We start from the raw sequence: 26,419 nt of genomic DNA on the forward strand, positions 1-26,419 counted from the left end.
CAGTGGCTCTGTCACTGGGCTTACCCGATGACGGGGATTCCGAAACCCAGTGTTAAACTTTCACTTGGGACTTTAGAAAAGCCCAGCTGGCCCAGGGTTTCCATCTTCCTCTGCTTTTGGCTGCCAGGGGTGCCCTCTGAATGAGCTCCAAGTACGGGGGCCAGGGCTCTGGACCCTGCTCCCCGGGGTGGAGGGCGGCTGTGCCGTGATGGCGCTCTCTCTCGCAGGAGCCAGGGGCAGGCCGCTGCAGGCCCCCTGCCTTGGTGTGTTCATAAGAATCTAATGAAATGAGAAGTGTCAGTAAGGACTCGGTGAAGGGTCTCTCGGGCGCATGTGGACACGTAGATGAAGACGCTGGGGGCTGTGCGGGCTGCCGGCTGGGCCCAGGGCTGAGCCGTGCTCCTCAGCGAGAAAGAGGCAACAGGAAGGACTCCTGGGGGACCCAGGGTCAGTAAGGTAGAGCACCGAGGGCCAAGGTCAATACGGCAGATCCGGGAGGGAGACGCGTGGTCCCGTGAGCTTGTGCTCAGGGAGGTCTACAGCGTGAATGGAGGGAGCAGATGAACCCAACCAACGAACAAGAGCAAAGCATCACCTAGGGCAGCTCTGCTGGCTCATCTGTCTGGAGCGGGACTGGCAGAGGGCTCAGGAAACTGTGGCCACGTCCCCTCCTCCCGCTCTGCAGCCTCACTGTCCCCCAACATCCTGGGTATTCACTGGAGCCCGGCACCGCGGTAAGCACATTATTTCAGTGATCAGATGCAATTGTCAAAGGGAAATGCCACCCTTATTCTCTCTTTGAAAATAGGAAAGCCAGGCCTGAGAGGAACTGGACACTTTCTTCCCTCCCTTTCCCTCCCTCTGACATCATTCACCGATCACCTGTAGTTCTCCGCCCTGGGGACCTGGAACGAACCCCACCCAGAGCTCCCGTCCTAGACACCCAGGTCATTCACCCAGCTGTTCACTGATCAAGGACTGGTACCAGGAGTCTGCATAAAATAGAAGAATAGGAAAATTATAGCCTTGTGTGATGACACAAGGGGCATCCTGGGTGGAACGGTGACTCTCCTGGGCAAGAGGAAACTGTTGACTGGCCTCTGGAAAACGCCCGCTCTGCCTTGCTTGGAGGTGGGAGGTCGGGTCCTGAGACTCCAAAGGCCTGAAGCCTCGTGGAAGTAAGTGCCTGGGTGCAGGGGCCTCAGGCCTTCCTCCTGCTGTCCGTGTCCTTGAGGACAGTGTGTCAAGATTCCAAGAAAGTTGTGTCTTGAACAAGTGTCACAACTGCCCTGGGGCCATAGAACCCAGAACACAGCAGTCTGCTGCCACGCAGAAGCATGTGGCTAGACAGGTCACCATGCAGTGCCTGCGGTGTTCAGGGAAGGTGTAGAGGCACTGTGTGGGCTTCTCTTAGGGACAGGCTGAGACGGTGTCTGCACGTGTGTCACAGCTGGTGGGAAGCTGCTGCACCTGTGATCCTCAGGGAGGGGCCGTATAGGAGAACACGCAGGGTTCTGTGTCTCCCAGCCTCTCCCAGAGCCCACCCATGATCACAGCATCCTGTCACCAGCTATGGAAAATGGTGAGAGAAGACACTGGAGATTAATTCTCCTTAAGAAGCTGAGTTTTGCAGAGCAGCTCGTCTGAGTCCTAAAATCTCCACTTGCTCCATAGCCTCATCAAAAACCAGGAGGCCAGTCGACATCTTTTCTTCTTCTTCTTCTGTTGATCTCCTCAGTGTATCTGAAGGCCTGTCGCAGTTACGATCCAGGGTCCACGTGGAAGCAGTCTGGGCCACACGCACCTCCATCAGCCGCGCTCAGGAATCACTGGGTGGACTCCTTCTTCCTGTCATGGTTTTCGGTCCTTGAAGACCATCTTCTTTAGGACGAAGTGGATGACAGAGCCAGTGTTGTCACATCAACAGGCCTAAGGCAGCACAGAGCTACCTGTTCCCCAGTGAACAGTCTCAGAAATTGTCTCCCACGACACTGTCCCTTGGTACGCTCTATGGAGAGAGAAGGCGGGTGTTCCCTCGATGCTCTAGATGATGAGGCCGCCAACTGGACGGGTCTGGATCCCAGGTCCCCTCACCCTGGAATTTGCCTCTGCCTGGTGTCTGCCCTTTCTCTGGTTTCTATGCCACCAGCTGCTGACTAAATGACAACCTGCCCCGTCCACGCCCTGTGCCCAACACTCCTAACGGGAATCCACGTACGGTTTGTCAACTACTTACTTGGTAATAGTCAGAGCAGTTACCTAGTGCCCTGTCCAGGGTCTGGCGAGGGACACAGCAATGGACATGACACACTTGACACTGCTCTCTTTATAATGTCACAGACAGAAGTGCTGGGCGGATTCATGCGAGGTAGCATGAAAGAGAATACCAGCCTCTTATTTCCATGAGCTTTTAGGTGGCTGGTGGTTCCATTTATACTGAGGTGACATCGCCTTGGTAGTCCCCCTGACCATGCCAGAGAGATGTGGCGTCGCAAATAGCTTCAGGATTCTAGAGGCCTGGGGAGAGGCCCATGGCCCCTGCTTCTCACCCCACCCAGCAGTACATGACTCAGCCTTCTTGTTCCATTTAAAAGAGATTAATGGATCTGAGCAACTCCAATTTTTGATCAGACACCAGAAAGTGCTTTAAAGATGTTTATCATAGGCATTAATTAATTCATGCAAGAAATTAAAGTCTATTTTGCTTCAAATTATAAGCATTAGCACTCGGAGAAGCTAGCCGACTCAGCATGTCTGAGGCGCTGCCCAGCTTGGAGTCCTGAAGCTCCGGATCCTCACCATCAAAGCTCAAGGAAGTCTCCCAAAAGCTGTCCAGAGCAGCCCCGATTCTTGAGTTTCTCATGGCAGAGAATGACTTCATAACTTCTCAGTAGAGTGTCTGTATGATTGTAGCTCAGTGACGTGACATCTTCAAAACAGATCACATCACACACACTACATTGGAATGGTGGAAAAGAGGGTCGGGAAAAGTCCAGAGGTCCTGGAATGTCTGACTGAAAATGGGGAATGGTTCAAACTTTTCATACTTTCTTAGCTAAGCAATTTGGTTCTTTAGTAAATCCACAAAATCTACTAATTTCTCTGTGTGAGTCTTAAAAATTGAGACCTTCACCATAAATGAGTCATGATCTAGCCAACCTCCAAAAAGCCAGTTTTCGGTGGCTCCACTCCTCGCTATACACTAACAAGGGGTGGTCATGTGATCTGGAACTAAGAATACCACCCTTTCTTTTTGATTTTGGGGAAAGAAAAGACCCAGTGCTTGCCATGGGCGTTCAAATTTCCCAGATGCTTTTGTGTGTCTGAGGGCCACATGTTACAGCTGGCAGCAGGTACTGGTACTTACTAGTGTTGGCCACTGTGCTACAAGTTTTTCATAATTTTTCTCTTTGAATCCAACAATCACGTGAAGGAGGAGCTGGGGCCGCCCTTCGTCTTCTCAATGAGGAAAGCGTGGCACAGAATGTCAAGGTGACCTGCCTGACGAGGGCCACATCACTGATAAATCATGACACTGGTATATGAACATCCTGCATTTGAAGAACCTGTTTTCTGAACTTCCAGGTTCTGCCACACGATTAGAAAGCTGTCTCTGTTGAAGCCTTTTCTCAATTCTGCCAGACACTTCCCGCTTTTGGAAAGCACCATGTCTTCGTGACACAAAGGCGGGGAGGCTGCAGCAGACAGGTGATCTGTAGCTTTCTTTTCTGGTAGCATCTTCATCTGGCTTTGATAGCAGGGTAACGCTACCTTCATACGATGCATTTGGAAGTGTTCTCTGTCTTCCAGTTGTTTGGAAGTGTTTGAGAAGGATGGGTGTAATTCTTCTTTAACTGTTTTGTAGACCAATCATCTGGCCTTAGAAGTTCTTGGCTGGGAGATTTTTGATCAGTGGTTCAATTCGCATGTTCCTTATTGATTTGTTTAGACTTTATACTTCTTCCTCATTCACTGTGGGGAGGGTATCGGTTTCTAGAAACTTATACATTTCAAGTTGTTCAGTTTGTTAGCATATAATTATCTTACAATCCTTTTTCTCTCTATGGTTTGGTCACAGCATCTCCTTTTTCATTTATGAAAATTATGTTTTGATTTTATTTGACTATTATGAATGAAGCTGCTATAAACATGTCTCACTCTAGCAAGATGGCTTGACTTCTTTAGGATAAATACTGAGGAGTGCTATAGTGGTCATGTGGTGGTTCTATGCCTAGCCTTTTGAGAAACCTCCATACTGATTGCCATAGTACATACTAGTTTACAATCCCACCAACAGTGTAAAAGTGTTACTTTTTATCCACATCCTCTCTAACATTTATTACCATATGTGTTCTTGATGACTGCCATTCTGACTGGAGCGAGATAAAAACTCAGTGTAGTTTTTATTTGTGTTTCCTCAATTGCTCATGGTAGGGAACAGTTTTTCATGTATTTCTTGGCCATTTGTATTTCTTCTTTTGAGAAGTATCTGTTTAATTAATTTGCCCTTTTATTAATTAGGGTTTTTTTTTGGTACTAAATCTTCTCTTTTTCTTAGCCTAGCCAAAGGCTTATCATATATATATATATATATATATATATATATATATATATATATATTTGCTTTTCAAAAAAAATCCAACTTTTCTATCATATGATTCAATAGCCCACTCTACCTCTGGGTATTTGTCCAAAAGAACTGATACCAAGGTTTTAAAGAGGTCTTACGAAGATGTAGTGGGAAGATAATGTTCACTGTAGCATGGACATGAGACGAGATGTGGAAATGGCAGATGAATGGATACAAAAAAACATGTGGTGTGTGCATCAGTGGAATGCGACTCAGTCTTGAAAAAGAAGGAACTGTGATATGCAACAACATGGACAGACCAGAACATTCTAGTAAGTGAAATGAGCCAGAGACAGGAAACAGTCTTCTATGTCCACTTACGTGATGTATCTCAGACACTCAAATACACTGGGTGAATGTGTGGTGTGGGGTGGGGAGATGGGGAGCTGCTGGTGACCAGTATGAAGTTTCTATTAAGCAGGATGAGGAGGCTCTGGATACCCCCAGGGCAACGCTGCCCCAACTCGGCAATGCTGGGGCACTGGTTACCAGGTCAGAGCAGCCGATGGATTTGGTCCTCAGAACATCTCTGGGACCTTTCCAGAGAATGCTCTCACAATGCCACGGCTGGACATCAAGGAAGCTTGTCAGGGAGGGACTGCACTGAGACGTGGGTATTTCTCAGAAATGTTTGGAGGGCCTAGGAAGAGGGCACAGTGAATGCAGCTTCAGGGAGGGAGGGAGGGAGGGAGGTCTTCTTGGCCACGTCAGGAGGGCACGGCCCCTGTTTGAGTCCACGGGCCTGATGTTCTTGCTCAGGACATCCCCCAAGACTGTCACACCCTCGTCTCTAGGCGGGGAGCACAGCCACATGGCATAAAACATCCCATCACATTTACAAAGAACAGAGGGGCGATGAGCTGCCTGGTGCAGAATGGACGAGCTGCGTCTGGACGGAAATGGAGGAGGAGTGAGCGGTAATCATTGGGGAAGTTCTGTTTGTTTTTTAGTCTGAGGTCACGATCACATTAGAGCTCAATACACTCATGTGCAGCTTTAGAGATGGCGAGGCTCAGAGCCATCGTGCGGGGGACCTGTAAATGGAAGGGAACGTGCCTCCCCCAATTTAATAGGATTTAGAATAATTTTAGGCAAAGCAGAGACCACTGAGTCTCTTCCCTGTATCATTATGTCTTTGCTTCAGAGTATTGCAGAAGCATCATGCAGAACACTTCCAATTAAGTACCGACGGTGAAATGGCATCAGGATTGTGCTGTGAGATGCTCTGATGTATTAAGTGAAGCAGTCGAATGTCAAGTTGTGTGTGCACAGTGGAATGAATGTCAGAACAGTAGACAAGAAACACTGCAGCTATGTTACGATGACGGCTTATAAGAGATTCCCCCTCCAAACATGTCTATCAGTTATGGAAGACAGTTACATTTCTTAAAAAGAGGAAAATAAAATCAACCTTGGATCCTTTTATTTAAAAATCTCCACTGCTCATAGTTCTGGGAATTTTCTGAACCCAGAGTTCTCGCCCTGGGTTCATGGATGCCTGAAATTGAAATCATGTGGCTTAAGTGCACAGGGGACTGTTCTGCTTTTATCAGGTCTCCTGGGGGCTCCTGACTTCACAGAGGGTAAGTGCCACAGATGAGGAGCGTCTGGAGGAGTGTTTGCACCCCCATTGTGATTCTGCCTGCAGCTAGCTGACGAGCCCCTCCTTGTCCCAGGGCTCTTCCTTTGGGGGACCACAGCTACAGATGGGCAGCCTCCCTCCCACTCCAAAGAACTTCCATCAATGCCACTGTGAGATGACACATGTGTCACCCCCAGAGTCCTCTGTGGACACTTGTATGGTGTGATGGGCAGGGGTAGCTGCATAAGCACTGTGCATTCAGCTCATCCCTGTGGGCTCATTATGGGGGTGGAGTTCCAATGACAATGCCCTGGGCTTGTGGCTCTATTTATATCCTCTGCCTCCTTAAAAAACTCCCTCAGGACAGCATTCTTAGCGCACAGTGAGCAGCATGATAGTGCCCTGCTGAGAATGTGGGTTTGGGTCCCAGATTTGCCCCATGAATCTATGGGATCCAGATGCAGGTGTCTTCATCTATAACCCGGGGTAGCCACTGTTTGCCTCAGGGAGCTCTCAGGGGATGAGATGAGAAGGCAGATGCCAGTTCCCACTCGGGTGCTCCATGCATGTGAGTCTCCTTCCCTTTTAAACAATTTCCCTGTGTTAACCCAACTCTCACCGACCTGATGATGGAGCACTTACCACATGTGGGGCACAGTGGCAGGTACCTGGGAGAGACGGATCAAAGTGGTCTTTGCAGAATCACAGGCTGTTTGAGACTTCACATTTAAAAGCAGTGTATGCTGAGGGCCCCATGAATTGCCATGTGCCTGGATATTTTATTTGCAAATGGGCTCATTCATTCCAACACCTTAGTGATAATTCACAATGTGCCCATCCCTGTTTAAGAGCAAGACAGACAGACCTGGATGATAAGAGAACTTGCAGAGGTGTTCGGGTGGTGATGGTTTCAGGCTAGAGAAGCAAAGGCCCTGGAACGGGAGTGACATGGCACCTTCCGGCAGTAGGAAGAGCTCCGTCCATCCTGAGCATGCTGAAGGAATATGTGAGCCATCACTCTGTGGGTGGAGCAGCAAGGATCAAGTGGCCAACCAGATGTGGAGAGAAAAAGGCTCTGCGTGGCTTGGGAATTTCAGTGCGACTGAGTGTTGAGGCAAAGACTGGAACGTCCACTCAGGAAAAGACTGACAGGTCCTAAGTGGCGTCTCCAATCCTGGTGACTCACTGCACACAGTGGCTCACCAGAGTGGTTTGGATGACTCACTCGGGCAGTCCTTGGTGGGCACTCAATACGTTCTGAATTCCACAAGAAAACTATCAAAATTTCAGCATCAAATTGCCAATGACCCAGTTACTTGAATGGGATTAAATTAAACCTTTTTTGTAACACTTTGGGGAAAAAAAAGTTCAATGGAGAAGAAAAAAAAGTATTTCCATGAGTAGTATACATAAGTGGGGCATATTTTAAGTGACTCAAAAAGACATAAAGGAAGAAATAATATCCTGTGATTGCATTGTATGGCTGGAACTTACAAAGATTTTAACACAAAATATGGGGGCTTGTATTGCATTCAACATATTTTTTTCTCCTCTCTCCAAGGCCATTAGCCAATAACCTTTATCCTACTAAACACTGAAATTAGAGTCTGGCATTATCTTGGTCTATCGATTGTGGTCAGGCACTTCAGATTGCAACATGAGTTTTCATATTTGGTTCACTTTCTAACATTTTTAGAAGGTTGAAGGGAATTACTGTATAACAGATAGAAAGGGTGGGTGAGATGGCGAAAAGAGCCTTTCTTCCCCCAGAGTAGAACTAATAATAAATACCCACTCCACACCTGGATGTAGCTTTGATTCTATAGGTAATTTGGAAGGCATTGAACTTTGTCTATTTAGAAACCCATGAAGACACAGAGGCTGGATTCCATTAGGAACTCTGCATCTTGGTGCTTCACTTCAGCTGATGAAACCACATGTCAGACATGGGCTGTGCTCATAATCTTATTACCTGCTAATAGGATTTGTGCTTGGAACTCCCAGGAACCCCTTCACCAATGTGCCCACATGTCCAATGTCAAATGCATTTTGATAACAGTTGGTTCAGATAGAAAGTAAGACCCACTAACCTGCTTAAGCAGGCTTTAAATATCTCCCAGAAACACTCTTGGGTTGTAATTCAGCAAATTCCTTGTTAACATGTCATAAGCAGCCAGACACAAGTCGGGATTTCGAAGAAGCCTCTTAAATAACCTGGATGTAATGATATTCCAAGACTCAAATCCCTTCTGTCGTGTTGGGGAATCGCATGACATGGGTGGTTCCATTGAAGATCTTGCTTCCCAGGAAATGTCACATGACTCATTGGCCCTATTCTACATACCAAGGAGGGAGTGTCACTGTGTGACATGCATCTGCAAGAGGAGTGGGCCAGGGCGTGGGTCAGGGAGAGGGTGTTGCATCTTGATGATATGGTCCTTAGGAAGGATGCATATGGGTAGGTTGGTCAAAGGATTGAGACAACAAGTGCCACTCAAGCCACAGCTTGGGTCCCATTACCTGGAGGAGGAGCACTGAGCCAGGTACCCTGAGCACTACAGGTGCCAAAGCAAACTCAATTCTGCTTGCAGCAGGCTCTGCCAACGCCCATCCTTAGCCCAGGTCTTACCATCCTGCCCACCTGAGACTTTGGACTTCAGAGCCTGACTCCTTGCAGGAGGACTCTCCCCAGGGGCACAGAAGCAGCTCTATTCAGCACAGTGGCCAGGGGCACTGTGGAATGAACACCTTGGCAGCAGCCTTCAGCCGTCCATTCATGCTCTCCAGAGCTCCTACAGTCTCTCTGGCAACTCCCCCTTTCTTTCTTATTTCGTGACACTGCCCCCTGGCATTTCCTATGGACGGACAGCTCTGTAGGCTCCTGTGGAAGCCGCTGGCTGGCTGGCTGACTCCTGAGCCACTTCCCCTCGCCATCCTGTTCCTTACTTTCCTGATAGTGCACGCTGCTCCAAAATGAACCCTCAATTATTCCACCTGAATCCTGGCCACAGTGCTGGCCTCTAGGGAAACCAACAGTGGACACCCAGTGGCCCTTCCTGATTCACCACATCCCTGAAAAGCATGTGTCCCCCTCCTTATCCCCAGGAGAGATGCTGATTATTCCAGAAGTCCTTGAGCTGCTCCCCTGCTCAGCATCTGCTCCTCCTCTCCTTACCAAGCCCTGTCTTGCTGTGTCCTTACACCGGTGGGGACATCTGGGTTCATTCCCATGCTGGGCAACCCAAGCAGCCATCTGCCTTCCTTCAAAGACTGTCTTAGGTCTTTTGAGTGACAACCACAACATTCTCTGTGTTTCTAGTAAAGGTATTTGAGCACAGTCTGTGGATACGGCTCTCTGGGCACATGGTTCCATTTTGCTCACGGAACATAGAGAATCCTTGCTCTCCAGACAATGTGCTATCTGAATGACCATCAGAATGACATGGTCATAGTCACCTGGGTCCTGAAGCAATCATCCACGTGTTGGGAGAATAAGAGCAGCACATATTTAGTTGCAGAGATGGACAGTTGTCCTCCACTCTTCTGGAGCCATTCCAGCCTGGAGGAGAAGCCACCCTCCCAGGAAGACACCAGCAGGGCGCTACCTCTGAGCTATGACCCAAGGAATTGGCGGGAAAGTAGTTGGCATGGGCTTGGGAAAATGAGAACCTCCGAAGAAATCAAGACAGAAATGGAAACTTTGCCCTTTTTAAAATGCCATGCCGAGTCAATTATGCATCTGTGAGTCAATTATGCATTTGTAAGTCAATTACAAAAAAAAAAAAACAGATGAGTTTTAAGACTTCTAATACTCAGTGCTGGAAAGGGCTTCAATTTAGGAGAACAATAATTTTAAAAAATGGTTTTAGGTCAAATGAGAAGTTAAGGCTTCCAAAATGCCTCCTGGGAATTAAATTAAAAATGAGTAAACGAATTTTATTTGCAGCTTAAATAAAACTCCCCTGAACTGTTTAATGGGCACCTACCTTCTTTAGGTATATTCTAGAGAAAACTCAATTTCCAATTACAAGGCTAAGGAGATTAATGAATCACTACATTTTATTTGTATTAGAACCAGTGATTAGAAAGATTTTTTTTTCCCTGAGTTAGAGCTACAGCGAGCTAGCCAAAAATATAGGCTGAGCTTTCCCATTGACCTAGTTTGGCATCCTGTACATTTCCTTAGGTTCAGGGACCAAAGATTTTTATCTTTCCATAAGGAGGGTGCTGAGCCCCCTGCTGGCATACAGTAGGAGCCTAAGAAGCATAGATGAAATAAATCAGCCTCGATAATGTTTTCCACTGCCTGCATTTTAAATAAATGGTCAGGGGGCGATGGTGCCTCTGGAGGCCTGCCCCGTCTGTGACAGGCATCTACCCTGGAAACCAGGTGGACCGTATGGTAGGAGACTTCTGGAAGCTGAATGGGTCTGGGGCTGCCCATGGGGTCCTCAGCCCAGCTGGGCACCCTGTTCACCTGAAAATCTAAAGCATTTGTGAGGAGAGCTTCGCCAGCCTGCGTTGACAGACATGTCCCAAGACGGCTCCTGAGGCTCTGGGGGATGGTGCTGGAATGGGACTGCTTGAAAATCACAGGTGGGTAACTGACTTAAAATTGAACTTCTGCTAGTTGTTAATAGTTTATGGGTCCTTTCTCTTATTTACTCCTGATTTTTGGTTGTATAGCGCAGGTTACTCGTAGCTGGTGTGTAGGCAAGATAACACAATCACATGCTATTGTTGTAAATTGCCACAAACTCAGTGGCTGGGGACAGCGAGTGTCTGTGAGTCAGAGGCCTGGGCTCAGGGCGGCTCATGGTGGGCTTCCTGCTCCAGGACTCAGAAGGGCAGCATCAGGGCGGTGGGGAACAGAGGTCCTTATGGAGCCTGTGGAGCACCCCCAGTGGCTCATTCAGGAGTGGCAGAGCGCTCCCTTTGCGCTCTCACTATGCAGGTGGCCCTCCGTCTCTGCCTCTGACAGGCTGACGCCTCTGCAGCCCCTTGGGCTGTGAGACCCTTGAGCCCCCTTCCCCTCGTCTCTCCTGCTTTCTTCCTTTGCTGATTTTTGTTTGGCTGTTTTCCTGGTTGGTGGATTCTAACTGTGTACATTTTTGGGATGCCACGTGACGCTTGGATGCATGTAAACAATGTGGCACGATTAAATGCAGCTAATGAACCCATCCATCATCTCAGGAATCCTGTCATTTGTGACAGCGTGGGCGGACTTGGAGGACGTGATGCTACGTGAAACAAACCAAGTGGGAAAAACACTCGGCTCGAGGTCACGTATGTGTGGAGTCCAACCATGTTGACCTCACAGAAACAGAGGTGGTGGCTCCCAGAGCTGGGGTGGTCGGGAGGGGGAGGATGGGGGGTGGTCCATCGAGGGACAGAGTATTGGGCGGACATGAAGAGGAGGTCTTCACCTGCACGGCTGGGCTCGCACTCGTGTTCCCTCTGTGCTTCTGAGAGCGCCACGGGATTGTTGGCTCCGCATGAATCACCTCCCAATTTGAGGCTGATGAATGGCCTTAATTACATTGGCAGTCTCTCTTGCCATGTGAGGTGACCTACCACAGGGGTAATAGCAGGGAAAGGAGATCACGGGGCCAGGATCATGTCCACAACAGTGTGATCAGCTTCACACACCAACTTGACTGGGCTCCGAGGAGCCTAGATATTCAGCAATGCTATTTGGGGTGTGTCTCTGGGGGCATTCCTGGGTGATATTAACAACTGATCTATGTGGAATAAAGCAAATTCCCCTCCTTAATGTGGGTGGGCCTCGTCCAATCAGCCAAAGGCCCGTGTAGAGCAGGAAGGTTGAGTGAGTCCGCCCACCCACCCGGAGCTGGACATACAAGGACCCCCGGGGTCACCCAGGCTCAGACCGTGACCTGCCACAGCAGCAGCACTCCAGCGGGAGGGAAGCTTCATAGGCACGCTCAGTCTCCAGGCCCTGGTCACGTCTCCCTAGCTCTAGCATGTTCTCTTCCGTGACGTTTGCCCTTCTTAACATGCAGCTTGACCTTGCGCTCTGAGCTGCACTCAGGATCAGTGTGGTTGACCGTCCCGGCCAGGAGAAGCCCCCTGCACAGGCCTACCCTGGAGCCGGCTTGGCCTGCCGCTGTCCTGTGCACCTTCCCCAGCAATGAAACACCGAGGCCTACCCTGGGGGACGGCAGCCGAGACAGAGGGAGTGCAGGGTTGAGGATGGAAATTGGGCAGGAGGTCAGGGCCCCAGACTCTCTGGCGCCCCCTTCTGACTGTCTGTGTTTCCTTGTCCTGAAAACAAAAGCAGAGCTGGCAGGAGGGGATGGTGGCGGGTTGGGAAGTGCCCATCTCGGGGTCCCTCACCCTGAGGCCAGCCTGATGGCTGTTGAGGTTGCAGAGACATCTATGTGACATGGCTCCTCGGTGCAGAGACCTGGTGGGGAAGCCTCTGCCTTTCCCTCCTCGCTTCCGGCAGAAGGCAGGTGAGGGCTTGGCTGGGAGCCTCAGCCGCGTCCTGTCCTGAGGCCCGGGTGCTGACCCTCACTGCCGCAGCAGAAATGGCTGGTGCAGAGCGAGGCCCAGGCCTCGGCACCTTAGGGTAAGTGGCCTGGTGGGGATTGCGGAGGGCTGACCTGAGCCTCAGCGGCCTTCCCAGGGCTGCCCTTGAGTGGAAATGAGTTTTATCAAACATCATCTCAGAGACACTCAGCTCCGCCTCTCCAGCAAGCTCTGCCTCTCCGGCAGGCAGTGGCTCCCCTCCTGGCAGCAGGGCCTGGCGCAGGCGCCCTCTGTGCACAGGGTCTCACAGCCCGGTCATCCCAACTGGCACCGAGCACGGCTGCTCCTGACCACGCCGGCACAGCGGCACCTCCTCCAGGGTGAGATTGGTGTAGAAATTAACCTTGACTCTGGAAAGAGGAGGATGAAGTTCAGGTGTGTTACATAGGAAGGAGGAACCCAGAACATTCCACCAAGCAAAGGAAGCCTGACACAGAAGGCCACCTCTCGTGTGATGCACGAAATGCCCGGACAGGCAAGTGTCCAGTGACAGGAAGTGGACTTGCGGTGTGGCAGGACCGGCGAGGACGGGGAAGCAAGGACCAATTGCTAAGGCTGCAGGGCTGTGTTCTGGCATGATAGGAAGATTCTGGAATCGACTGTGGTGCTGTTACACAATTCTGTGAGTACACCCGAGAGCTATGAATCATACATTGAAACAAATTCAGTGGTAAGTGGCCCAGTGTGTGAATATCTCGTTAAAGCATAAATAAGAAGAGCGAGCAGCTGAAGTGTGCACACAGGTGTGCCCTGCCAGCCACTTTGGAATGTCATTCTTGACAAGTGCTTAAAACATATCATCCCTAAATTTGTGCACAAACGAGGTTTCAGTAACATTGCTCTGTGGCATCTTTTCCACTCGGTATCATCTCAACTCACACGGAGGCTCCCCACCCACTCAATATGAGGAAACGGCGCAGGTGGACACAGCTGGTGGAAGGGAGGCCAGGACTGAGTCAGCTTCCCAGGTCCCAGGGCTTTTCTGACCCGGCAAGTGGCCAGGGGACAGCATGAGACCCTCCAGAGTCCATTACCATTGAAAACAGTCAGTGCAATTAGTGGCTGGTAGCTCCACCTCTCGTGGCTCACGTGGACTTTGTCAGGCGTGGTGCTAGCTTGACATGCTCTCCTTCCAGGCTCTGGCCATCTCCTGGGGCCTTTCCGTCACCCTGATTTTACAGAGGAGCCATCTAACGCTCAGGGGGCAGGAGAACACGTTCCTCAAGACCTCACAACTGGTCATGGAGACACGACTGAAAGCCAGGCCTTTTGGAGACAGGCTGGGCCTCACCTGTTTTACTCCTGTGGGGACGTGGGGTCTCCCTGATGACCTACCTGGCAGGTACGTCCTCCTGATGCCTTTGTAGCTGCATCGCTGTTCAGAGAACAATAATGCTCTCTGCAGCCTTCTGCTGCCCTCTTAGCAGCCGCAGGACCCTCCCCCTCCCTCTCCAGCCTCTGCAAGGGGACAGGAGGCCAGCACAGTGACACAGAAGCAGCCACAAGGTGGCGAGCACCCCTGGGGCATCTCAGGTTGTCAGGGTGGAGGGAACCAAGACAGCTGTGCTGAGATGTTTCCACCATCTGATCTAATTACACTTCTAAGACAAGGAGGTCTCAGAAAGTGTTCTGTAACGAGCTCTAAGGTGAAGGAGGAGACGAAGACCTTTTCTGTTCCATTAAGACTTGATTTTCTGATCTCCTCCTCCAGTGGGTGGCAGGAGGAGGGTGGGTCCACTGTTTTACAGCAGAGTGGTTCAGAGGTCGGGCTCAGAGTCTGGGGGGCTGGGTGGTGATGCTTATGGGTTGAGAGGCACTGGATATGTCAGAGTGACTAAATTTGGCTACAAAGGCAGAGAGGCCTCCGTATGAGTGAGTTAAACAAGACCTAAGGGTCTCATTATCTTGTGTGAAGATAGAGCAGGCAGTTCAGGCTGGCCCAGCAACCCACAGGCAACTGACCCCTGTCTCTCCCACCTTTCATCCTACACTCTCCATGGTTTCTACTATTTTGGCTACCTCGCACAGCAAGGAGGCTGCTTGAGTTCTAGCCATCATTTCCCCATTCCAGGCAGCACTCCCCCGCAAAAAAAAAAAAAAAAAAAAAATTGTGGTAGGCGCAGAACACCAGGGCACTCCCCCAGCTTAGTCAGCCCACCCTAGAGGTCTAACACTGCCCTGCTGACAGCTCATTGGCTGGTACTTCATCACGTGGTCACCCGAGCTGTAAGGGACCCTGAGCAACGTGGCACATTGCTGCTGTAACACTTGGGGGCTGTTACTAAAGGACAGTGGAGCAGACATGGAGAGGGGTGGGGGCTGCCCTGGGCCCATGGTGAACTCACGTCTTCCACTTTCTTATCTGAGGCACAACCATGGCATCTGCCCCCTGGGAGAGCACAGGAAGACCCTAGCAAAGGGCCTGGGGATGGCCCCACTCAGAGTGCCCAAGCTTAATAGGAGCCCCGTGTAGTCACCCATGCCAAGGAAAGGGACCATGGCCACCACCAAGCGCAGCAACAATGGGCTTCATCACTCGCCCCTCAGTCTCTCCACTGGGGCAGGGCTCCTCCCCCTCGGCACCGCTGACATTTTGAGCCAAAGAATTCCCGATGGGGTTGCTTTGGGCTTCCTGAGAGGTCAGCAGTGCTCCTGTCTCCACCGCCAGAAGCCAGTTGCACCCTTACCGCCCCCATGGCAGCCTCAGAGAGTGTCTCCTGGGGTAAGACCACCCAAAGGTGGACCCTGGCTCTGGGTCTGGGAATCCTGGAGCCCGTCTCTGCCGGCAGGGCCAGGGCCAGGGGCAGGGGCAGCCTCTCGGGTCAGCACCTCCAGCGAGACCTGGCAGCATGCTTTCCCCACCTGTGGACATCCACGCAGACGGTCTTGAACCAAGTGTCCCTTGCGCACCAGAGTTTGGGTGACTTAACCTCGTATGTGTAAACACATGTCACTACTCAAGTCGGCCCTGCCTGCCCTGCCTGTGCCTTAGTGTGAGCCCAAGAGCATAGACCTGAGCTCCAGAGCTGCAGGGTGAGGAGGGATGCAGAGGAGGGATGCAGAGGAGCGACGCAGAGGAGGTGTCCAAGCAGTGGCCTGGGGACAGCAAGGCCACCCTCATCCAGGAAGGAGAGACCTTTCCTGGGACACAGAGCCTGTCTGCAGACCATGAGCCTGCCCACCTGCCCAGAGGGCCTGTCACCAACCAGGGACATGGCAGACAGAGAGCCCGCATGAAAGGAGAGTGGAAAACAGGAACGAGGGGGAAAAGAGGGAAACTCCCAACCCTTGGGAAGTCTGGAGAGTCTCTGGAGAGTCTCCTGAATAATGGAGGAGCTTTGGTTCTGTGAGATCTGGATCAACCGCAGGCATCATTAGAGCAAGGACGTGCGTGTCTATTGACATCTTCCTTTGACACGGGGAGCTGGGTTCTGGGCCCATATTTTATAAAACACACACTTGAAAGATGTCACATGGCCTCTGCCCACAGCCCCAGCCTTCAGAACCTCGGTTGTGAAGAGGGTGGGCTTCCTCACGGGTCACTCAGGGCTGCTCAAAGGAACACTCACCAGGTGAAGGGACTTGAGTGTCCTGGGGGCGGGAATGCCTGGTGGCTCTGGCTGACCTCGGAAGAGCGGGGTCAGATCTGCCCCTGGGCTCCCCAAGAGCCCCCTTCCCCAGCTCTCCAGGGGAGACACCATCTTTTCTACCTGAGGTTCGCAGACCGTCCTGGCTGAAGGCCCTGTAGCCTCAGGGACCTCTGGGTTCTCCTGAGTGTCTCCCAAGGGACCTCTAGGGGACAGTTGGGTGGCATCTGAGAAGGCCACCACCACTAAGCATGGGCTCCTAGAGACCTGGCACGGCTGGCCCTTAAAATACAACCCCAGGAGGTGGATGTAGCTCTGTCTCCCTCCCCCCTCTCCCCCACATACACACACATACACACACACACACACACACACACGTCATGTGTCATGGTTTAGATGTGAGGTGTCCCCTGAAAGCTCATGCGTGAGACCATGCCAGGATCTTCAGAGGTGAATGACTAGATGGTGGCCTGCCAGGAGACTGATCCACCACTGTGGACGGTGGGTGGGGCTGCAGGCAGGCAGGGTAGCTGAGGACCTGGGTCCCTGGCGTATGTATTTTGTCCCCAGCAGGTAACTCTGCCTCCTGGTGGCCACCTGAGCTGCTTTCCTCCTTTCCTTCTCACTTGTGCCCAGAGCTGTGGAGCTGGCTGGCTGTGGACAGAGACTTCTGAAACCTTGATCCAAACTAAACTTTCCCTCCTCCATGTTGTCCTTGCCAGGGCCCTGTGGTCACAGCAGTGAAAAAGGTGACAAAGCAACACCTGTACACACACACACACACACACACACACACACAAACACACACATGTACATATACATACACACACGGTAGGTAAGCAGATGCCTTCTAGGCCTTGGGGCAGCACGGGCATGACCCTAACACCACCATGGGGTTGGAGGAAGGGCAGTGGAGGCTGCAGACGGGAGGAAATGGAAGCGCACAGGAGGAGGAGTCACCTGGGACTGAGTTTAAACCTGAGCATCACCCATCAGCTGTGTGACCTTGGGAAAGTAACCTAACCTCCCTGAGCATCTGTTCAACAGTTGCAGAATCTCCTGGAGACCATCAGTTCTACTCCCTGGCAGGTACCTCACCATTCCTATCGGGGCTCCTGAGAGCTGGCTGACTTCCTCCTGGGCCCCAGTGACCACCAAGTACAGAACACGCTCATCAGCTGGCCTCCTGCTGGCCTGTGAGCTGTGTGTAGCCGGCTCCTCCCCAAGTTCAGCCTGTCTGGTGCCTAGCGGGCCCTCTGGAGATATTTGCTGAAGAAATGAACAAACTGCCAATAAAGACAAACATTTAAAAAAGGAATAAAAAGGGGAGTTTACAGAGATTCAGAATTCCTGACGCTCGCGACTATTTGTTCATGGAATCTATTTATCATGGGCCTGGGACTACAGAAGGCTGAAATCGAGGTGTGACAGCAAACCATGGGGTCCCTGCCTGAGAGCTGGTGGCTGAGGACACTGCTTTCCTCTCCCCTCAGCCCATTCGGAGTGAGAAGCCTATTAGGGCTGAATAAGGCCCGGACAGCGACCAACACAGAGAACCAGCCGACATCCAGCAGCCCCACTCAGGGTGGGCTCAGCACCAAAACCATGTGTGACCTCTTCTTGCCACTCCCGATGCCAGTCTGGTCCAGGTCATGGTCATCTTTGGCTTCGAAGGCTGAAATGGCCCTGTCACCCTCCTTTCCTTCTCCACTGAGTGGCACACGTTTTCTTGTACCAGTGGGATCAGATGTGACCACTCTCCTGCTTAAACCTCCCCCAGGCCTCCCTAGGGGACATCATGACCTCAACCTACAGGCCTGGAAACCAGTCTGTGGACTTTTGTGCAAAGCATCAGAGAGTGCATAGTTTGGGCTCCGTGGAAAGTACAGTCTCGGTCCCAGCCACCCAGTCACGGCAGCAACACATGGAAACAGACACGGTCAGTGTGTGGAGGGTGGGCAGGGCCGGTCCAATACCACCTGATTTTAGAAACAGGCAGGGGCCAGACCTGGCCCAGGGCCTCATCTGTTGGCTCTTGCACAGACACCCTGCCCTGCCTGCCTCCGGGAACTCTCCTGGGCTTGCTCCTACGTTTCCCAGCCACATGGCCTCATGCCTGCCCCCTCCTCTGCCACTCCTGCCCCCTGACCTTGGCACATTCTGGTACTCTACCTGCAGCACTTCTCCAGGCTCTGCCTCCGGGGCTCCCAGGTCACTGGGCTCAGCGGGGCCCCTCCCTGACCTCGCCTTCATTCTGTCACCTCACCTGGCTCTATCTGACCCAAAGGATCTAAATTACCTGTGTTCATTTAGCAGATTCTCTCCTCCTTGCCACACACCATAGCTGCCTTGGGAACAGAGTCCTGGAGGGCCTTGGTTGCCCCCATCCCAGCACCTAGAACGTGACCCAGCTGGTAGCAGCTGCCCAGTGACCACGTGAAGGAATTCCTCGAACAAAATGGTGATAAGGAGCTTATGGAGATAAAGCTGTCCCTGAACTTGCAGTGCTCAATGCCACGTGGACCTGCTGTTCACCCTCAGCTGCAGCACGGAGCTCCCTGTGCTGCAGAGAGGGGACGCTCGGGCATGGGGCCACTTCCTGGGACAGCCCGGGTGCTCTCCTGCCACAGCTCAGGGCGTCTACTCTGTATGCTCACTGTCACCCGATTTCCATTTGGACTAGACATTCCCGTCAGAGTTATTCTTTGAAAAGGTTGTGGAAAGATCAGTCGCTTTCTGAAGCTACGGAAGCTGCTTTACCCTGTCTCCAATTTGAACTGTTGTTTTAATGGTGTTAATTAAATTTACATCTTATTTTCAAATGTTTGAGGCCACAAATCCTCTCCCAAGTGAAGAGTGGAGGAAGGAGGGCTTCTTGCCCACCTCTGAGCACCTCCTCAGACTAATGCACGGAGCTGCCCAATGTCTTCTTTGATAGGGAAGCAAATGATGGGATCCCATGGGCCGTGTCCCCCAGTGCCCCTGGAATGCAAAGGTCTACCAGAGTGACACTGGCAGTGGGGAGACAGGCACACAGCCTGGCCTGGGAATAAAACCTCATGGTGGAGTGGAGGGCCAGTCAGGAAGCAAAGAGGCATCCCCAACCCATCTCCAGTCCCAGGGATGTACAGTCAACTTAGGGTCAAAGGGGACTGTGGGAAAGAGAAGAGAATCACAAGCATCACTCAAATCCAAATGAAACTGCAAAGGCACATCCTCCGTCCTCAGTCCCACTTACATGAATTCATACTAAGTAAATTGTCACCAGACAGGGAAGGGATTCTGCTCCCTGCAGAACTGATTGAAAGCGAGAGCATCTTTGGTCCACAGGGGACTGGGATGACTGGCAGATGGTGGAGCTGGACACTAGCTGTTGGCAGCAGCGATGCAGCTCAATGTTCGTTGATTAACAAAAGCTTCCCTGGGACCCGTGGTGCAGAGTGCCTTGCAAAAAGGCAGGTGCAGTAAAGCTGCGGACCTGCCTCTCCCTGGGCAGAGATGCCTGGGCATCTGCAGGGTCTTCCAAGGGCCAGCATCTCTGGTGAAATGTGGTATGATTGCACTTTTTTTTTTCACTTTGAAAAGCTAAAAAAAAAAAGTTGCATTAAAAAAAAAAAAGTTTTAATTCTTAGAAATCAAACAACATGGTTGCACACCTCAAACGTTCCAGAAGCCCTGGGATCTGCTGGGACAGCCAGAAGGAAAGACGTTTTTGAAAATATCAGTGAAGACAGGCTTCACCGTAGGTGGCCTGAGAGCTGCGTCCCATGGGAAGAGGCAACCATGAAAGGACCTTAGTGCCAGGCCAACCCAGCAAGCCGAGGATGCTGCTGCCCTGAGACAGGCGACAAACGTCAGCCGTCAGATGTCACAGCCATCCTTACTTAGCGCAAGCCACCCTGGGAAATAGCAGCTGCCAGGCAGATTGAGCCCCCAGGCAGCCTCTCTGAAGGGCCACTTGATGGGCCATTTCCCTCCCGCCTGCCTGGTGGGACTTGTTTAAGGATTAAGGTGATTTGTGTCCCAAGGAGGAGAGACCCAGGTCATCCTGGGAACAATAAAGGGCAAATGCCCGTCCTGCCCTCACATCACCTCTCCATAGAGGGCCTTCCTGTAAGCCCAGGTTCCGTCCCTCCTGGGATAAGCAGCCAGGCTGGCTGTGACCTAGCTGTGGCGCCCATCTCCCTGCATGGCATGAATACAGGAGGGGCTGAGTGCCCTCTGCCCAGGGAGCAGCACAGAGGGGTGCTCAGAGTGCCCCCGAGGGCAGACAGGATAAACACCACCTTGGCCTTTCTCAGTCAGGGGGTTGGAGACCAAGAGAGTCCTCGCATTGCCTGTCTCCCCAACAGCCCTCAGAGCTGCTCCCCCTGACTGGGGCAGGGATACAGTCTCCCAGTTCCCCCGGTGGCCTCCAAAGTGGCTGGGGCAGGGCAGGAGGCAGAGCCCAGGCCAAGCCCATGGCTCCATGCAGTATCTTGCTACAAGGGGCCCTGGGAGCCCCAGCTCCCAATTTGCCCTGTGCATGGCCGAGGTTGAGGTGCTGCTGGACACGGTTCCTACCCGCTATCTCCTCCTCAGGCTGGGGGACGGGCATCCCAGCACTGACTCCTTGGCTGGGACAACTCTGCTGTGTGTGCTTGATGTCCCATCCCCAGAGCTCCCCCAAGGCTCAAGCTGAGAAGTCTACTCTGCTAGCCACCTTAATGTCGCACCTGCAACCGCTGGCATATTGTCCCCTGGTGCCCCTGCACCTCCCTGGTGAGCCGCACGCCCTCACGGGGTCTCTTCTGGAGGAAGCCCAGCTGCCTTTTGTTCCTCATGGGTAGCCTCTCAGAGGTGCCCAGAAGGCCACTGGCAGGAACACCTGTAAGTTGGTGCTGACAGGCTCCAGGGGCCTTGGCACTGTGCCTCCAGAGTTCCCAGGGCCCTGTCCTCCTCCTCCCATGCTCATCATGTCCTGCAATGCCTTGGACATTCAGAAAACACTAGTCTCCCACTGAGTTCTGGCTGTGGAGCCACCAGAGTCTGGCCCCATAAATCAATGCCTTGTGATGCCGTGAAAGGAGCAGCTCGTGATCCGCTAAGTTCAAAGACCATTATTTCCTGTTGATCTGCCTTCATGCAGGAGTGATTCCCCCAAATAACACCCTGGAGTTTCGCACGGAGCTGCTGGGAATGGTCTCCTGTCTGCAGGTACAGATAAATATGGGTGACCTTCCTCCATGATGGATCGGCGCTGATGGCATTCAGGTACATGGGGACATGGAAATGATGCCTGTTTGTGGGAGATGAATTCTCCTTCACACTAACTGTGTGTCCCTTAGCTTTACTTGTGCTGAAGGGTACACTGTCAGAATGAAAAGAAGAATCACAGGATTAACAACACACCAGCATTTCCTGCACATTTATTACTCTCTAAGCTCTGGGTGAGGCACTGTCTCGCTTGATCCTCCCTCAGTCTTCAAGGCGGGCACTAGTGCGTCCACCCCTTCATACAGACAGGGCAGCTGAAGCTTCCAGAGGTCCAGAAATTGGCCTGAGGTCTTGCCTTGCTTAGAAGCTGAGCAGAGTGGCCGACCCAGTGCTGGGCCCAGTGCAGAACAAAGACGTGGAGCCCCATGTGCCACAAACGTTAAAGGTTTCAAGATGGTGACAACAGGGCATCAGGAAAGCAGGGTCCTTCTGAGCATGAGGCTTTATGAAGCTGTGTGGCCACACCCCGTGCAGCTAGTCATGGGTCTGTGGGCTCAGGAGAGTGCTGTGGGCCACGACTAGGGCCTCCGGTCTATCCTATGTGCTTTGGAGATGGGCAGCAGCTGGCCTTGTACTGTGTGGACTTGGTGAGCCTGGCGATTGGGCAGAAGTGCTGGCCATTTTCTGTCAGGATACGAACCAGCTGATCCAGCAGAGCTGTATGATACCCTCCCCTACAAGCCAGGCCTGCAAAGAGCCCATGATGCCAGCCAGGGAGCTGAGAAGGACCCCAGAGGCCAAACAGGAACAGACGTGGTCCATTATACTCAGACCTGGAGCAGACTCTGAGCAGGACAGCCGTGCACACGTGGCCAGAACTTCACCACAGAAGGGAGGCAGATTGGCAGCTGCCTGTCAGCCAAATGAGCACATCTACCCCATTCTCTCTCCCTCATCCTGCCCTTGGAGAGGCGACGGCCAGCGTCAACACAGAGCATGGTTTAAAGAGCTCGTGCATGCCCTGAGCCAGAGACATGGACACCGATTCCCTCCCCTCCATCAGCTGCCCAGTGTGGGCACATTTCCAAACCTCTGTGAGGTTCAGTGTTCTTATCTGTAAGATGGATAGGGGTGTCCATCTCTCAGTAAGGCCCAGCTGGTGGGGGAAGTGGCACAGTGGATCAAAAGGCCCTGGCAGGGGCTGGGGATGTGGCTCAAGTGGTAGTGCGCTCGCCTGGCATGCGTGCGGCCCGGGTTCAATCCTCAGCACCACATACCAACAAACAAAGATGTTGTGTCCATCGAAAACTAAAAAATAAATATTAAAAAATTCTCTCTCTCTCTCTCTCTCTCTCTCTCTTTCCCACTCTTTCTTTAAAAAAAAAAAAGCCCCTGGCACCCAGCAAGGTCAAATTCCGTGCATGGACAGTCCCAGGGCCATTTTCATCATGAAGTGTGTGGGACAGGTGCAAGAGCATGTGACCAGGGAAGACCAGACAGAATATCGAGGTCCTCCCCCAGCTCCTACTTATGGTCTGGAGAAGTCTCTGGGCTCTCCACGTTCAGCATCCTTTCTGTAAACGTGTATGCTCAACACTCTGGACACGCAGGATTCTAAAAGCCACAGATGAGCAGGGTGCTGTGGAACTGCGAGAGGCGGCCTTTCTGATGGCCTGCCACAGTTGGCATAGGTTGGTCTGGGCTGGGGAGGGGCAGGAAAGGGCCTGCTCCCGGCTCTCCCAGGTTTGCTCTGTGTCATGGAGGCCACGGCCGTCTCTCCTGAAGCTCTCCTACAGGGTGCAAAGTAATCCGAGTGGCTTTCCTCCAAAAGCTTTCTATAAAATTTCCACATTCATGACCTGAATGTGACCCACTTCATTCCGATGCCTCCTCTAGAGATAAACCCAGGGATCCTGAAGAGAGAAAACCAGGCCAAGCTACGCATCGTCAGCGGCAGCTACTTTACACAGAGGCCCAAGCCCGGCGCGTGGCTTTATGGGATAATACCAATCACAAATCAAAGCTCCTGTGTTTCCATGTTCCTGAAGATGTCTCTACCCCTAACAGATAGCTCTGTGCTTTAAGAAATCCAGTGTGCTTTAAAGATTCTATTTTTCTTCAAAAATCTGACATGTATATGAAACAATCTGATGCTCTTTCCTAAACCTTAAGAAGGACAGGGGAGGGGGGAGTTGGCCATCATCTAATCACCCACGCAGAACGCACAAAGCCGTGAGTGCTCACAGCGCCCAGGATGTAACCTCTGCCACTCTCGGTGAGAACACCTTTCCTGCACATGCACATTCCAGAGCCCCAGCTACAAGGCCCAGGGGACTGCAGACAGAAACCCGGAATCCTCCAGCTCCACTCCCACCCTGGCCTCTTTAATAGCTGTCCGCATTGCTTCTCCCAGCTTGTTCTGCACACCAGCTTGTTAAGTAGATTTCTGTAAACATCCAACCCAAATTCCAGGGGCTCTGTCACTGAAGCCCTCTCTCCGTCAAGAGCAGCAAGCAGCCTGTCTGCCCTGACAGCATCTGATCTGCCCTCCCCGCAGCTCTGCCTCTGGGTGGGCTATTGTCCCTCCTCTGCTCCACACCCCCAAACACCCTCTGCACACAGAGCACACTGGGAAGGGAGAGGGTCGCTCCTGCCCTTGGGGGCTCTGATGAGGTGCCAGAGACCCAGCTCCCAGAAGCCCAAGGGAGGTTTCAGGCACCTTGCATACAATTATTCACCTGGCAGTCTGGGCAGGTTGCCATGGCAACGCTTCCTGAGCCTCCACATCTACATGTCACTGATACATCCCATCAGTTCAGCAGCTAGGGGAAAAAACTGGCCAAGCAGTCCTCGGGCCTCCACTGCCCTGACTCTGTCACCTATGGTTTGGGCATAATCTTGGACCCGGAGACAGTGGTCCTTTTAATAAAAGTTCCTTTCACTCAAGTGTATCTTAAAGCTTAAAATCAAAGTCCAGCTTAATAAGGATTTTCCTCCTTTGTTCTTCCTTCTTCTAGCATCGGACTCGGGAGTGGCTTCTGCTGTTGGCTCCACGGTGCTTTAATTAGTATGTTCTGGGCCAGGAAAGGGAGCTCTAACTTCTAAAGCCTCCCCAGGAGGGTGGACCTGGGGACGCGATCACAGGGAGCTTCCTGGTACCCGAGTGACTCAATAACACCAGGCACGCGCTTGCCTCTGGGCCTCTAACTGAGCAAAGCTTCCTCTGTGCATATCTCCAAGGAGAGGGAAAGGAGTCCTACCTGCTTCACCATATTGTTCTCATTAAAAGGCGACAATGAAAAGAAATAACCGTTCTCTAGGCCTCACCGTATCACAGCGCTCAGCCCTACCCGCCCTGACACAGGTGGCCAGATATCACACGTGCTCAACACCAGCTGAGCATCAGAGACTTGGAGGTGGTCATCCCAGAGGACCCCCGCAGGGACAAGGGAAGACACTTTATAGCTCAGAGCCTCATCATTTTGGGCTGCCTGCCACCCAGGGAAGTGCTGCGTCAATGCTGGTGCATGCCCCCGAGTTAGGACAGCAGGACAACAGTGTCTGGAGTCCCCGAATTCCACAGAGTGCCACTGTCCAAGCTATCACGCTGACGCAAAGCAGCCCCACGTACCTGTGGGCGACCCCTCCATACGTGGCCGATGTAGGGGCCTTCCCGGAAGGTTGGCCTGTTGTCATTCTGAAAGATCAGGATGATTTCCATAGGCACGGGCCCTTCCAGGGTTTTGCCGTTGACATCAGTCGTCTCCACGAACAGCTGTTGGGCAAAGAGAAAGGGGGAGAAATAAGGCCTTAACTCATTATGAAGACTGAAATCTGGTTTCCCAGAGAAAGTAAGTAGGCTATGTCTGCAAGATTATGAGCCCGTGGCCATATTCAAACTTTGGTCTCAATGGATAGGCACTGGGAGTGGAATAGAAACCAAACATCTCAGCACAGAAGGCAGAGATCAGCTCATGTTAGATTCCCCTGGGAAATTACAATTAATTCATCAAATATTCAAAGAGTGTTAAAAAAAAAAAAGTCACAATCATCCCTAGCTGAGAAAATGTGCTTACATTGTTTTTGTTTATCCAACATCATTATTCTTAAAAGGAATGTTGTGCTAATAAAAGTATTTGACTAAGCATTTATGAACGGAGCACATTAAGGGATGAGTTTGAGTGTTTACATTCAGGAGAAATGCACGCCAGGCAGTGTTTTAGAAGACGTGGCTCATGCCGGAAAGCCAGGATCTGCAGGGCCCTGAGTGGGACCTCGAGATTCCTGCCCAGCGGCTTTCACCAGGTCCTGGGATTCCCCAGGCCCATGAAGCACTTCCACAGAGAGCCGCCTTCAGATCCCCAGGAAGGCAGCACCCAGACCCAGCTGCCCTGGATTAGAAGCAAGGAATTACGCCATGGCACCCCCTGAGAACCACGGGGACTTCATGTTCCCATCTTCTGTGCTCAGTTCTGCCTTCGCTGCATTTGGCAAGAACAGCCACCCTTCTTGGATGAGTGCTGTTCCCGGCAAAGGTGGCAGGCAGCAGTGTTTCAGTGACAAAAAAAAAAAAAAAAGGCATTTGCAGTCAGAACTCTGGGGAAAGGGTCTGCATTTTGGATCCCAGCACAAGAGGGCACCCACTGTGACCTTGAGCAAGACCCTCAGCTGTCAGTTTCCTCATCCATCAAATAGGCCAACAGAAACACCATTAGAGTCATAACAAGCAGCTGTGGGCAGGTGGCCCTAGTCACTCACTCAGTCCTCTCAGGGACCCCACAGCCACTTCTGGGTAGGTTTCAGAAGCCAGCAAATGTTAATCCGGGGATTCCAGTTTGACCTTGCGAGAACACCTCCAGGTCCAGGGTCAAC

Source organism: Urocitellus parryii, unplaced genomic scaffold (assembly GCF_045843805.1).
Source record: "Urocitellus parryii isolate mUroPar1 unplaced genomic scaffold, mUroPar1.hap1 Scaffold_151, whole genome shotgun sequence".
In the NCBI taxonomy this organism is placed as follows: Eukaryota; Metazoa; Chordata; class Mammalia; order Rodentia; family Sciuridae; genus Urocitellus; species Urocitellus parryii.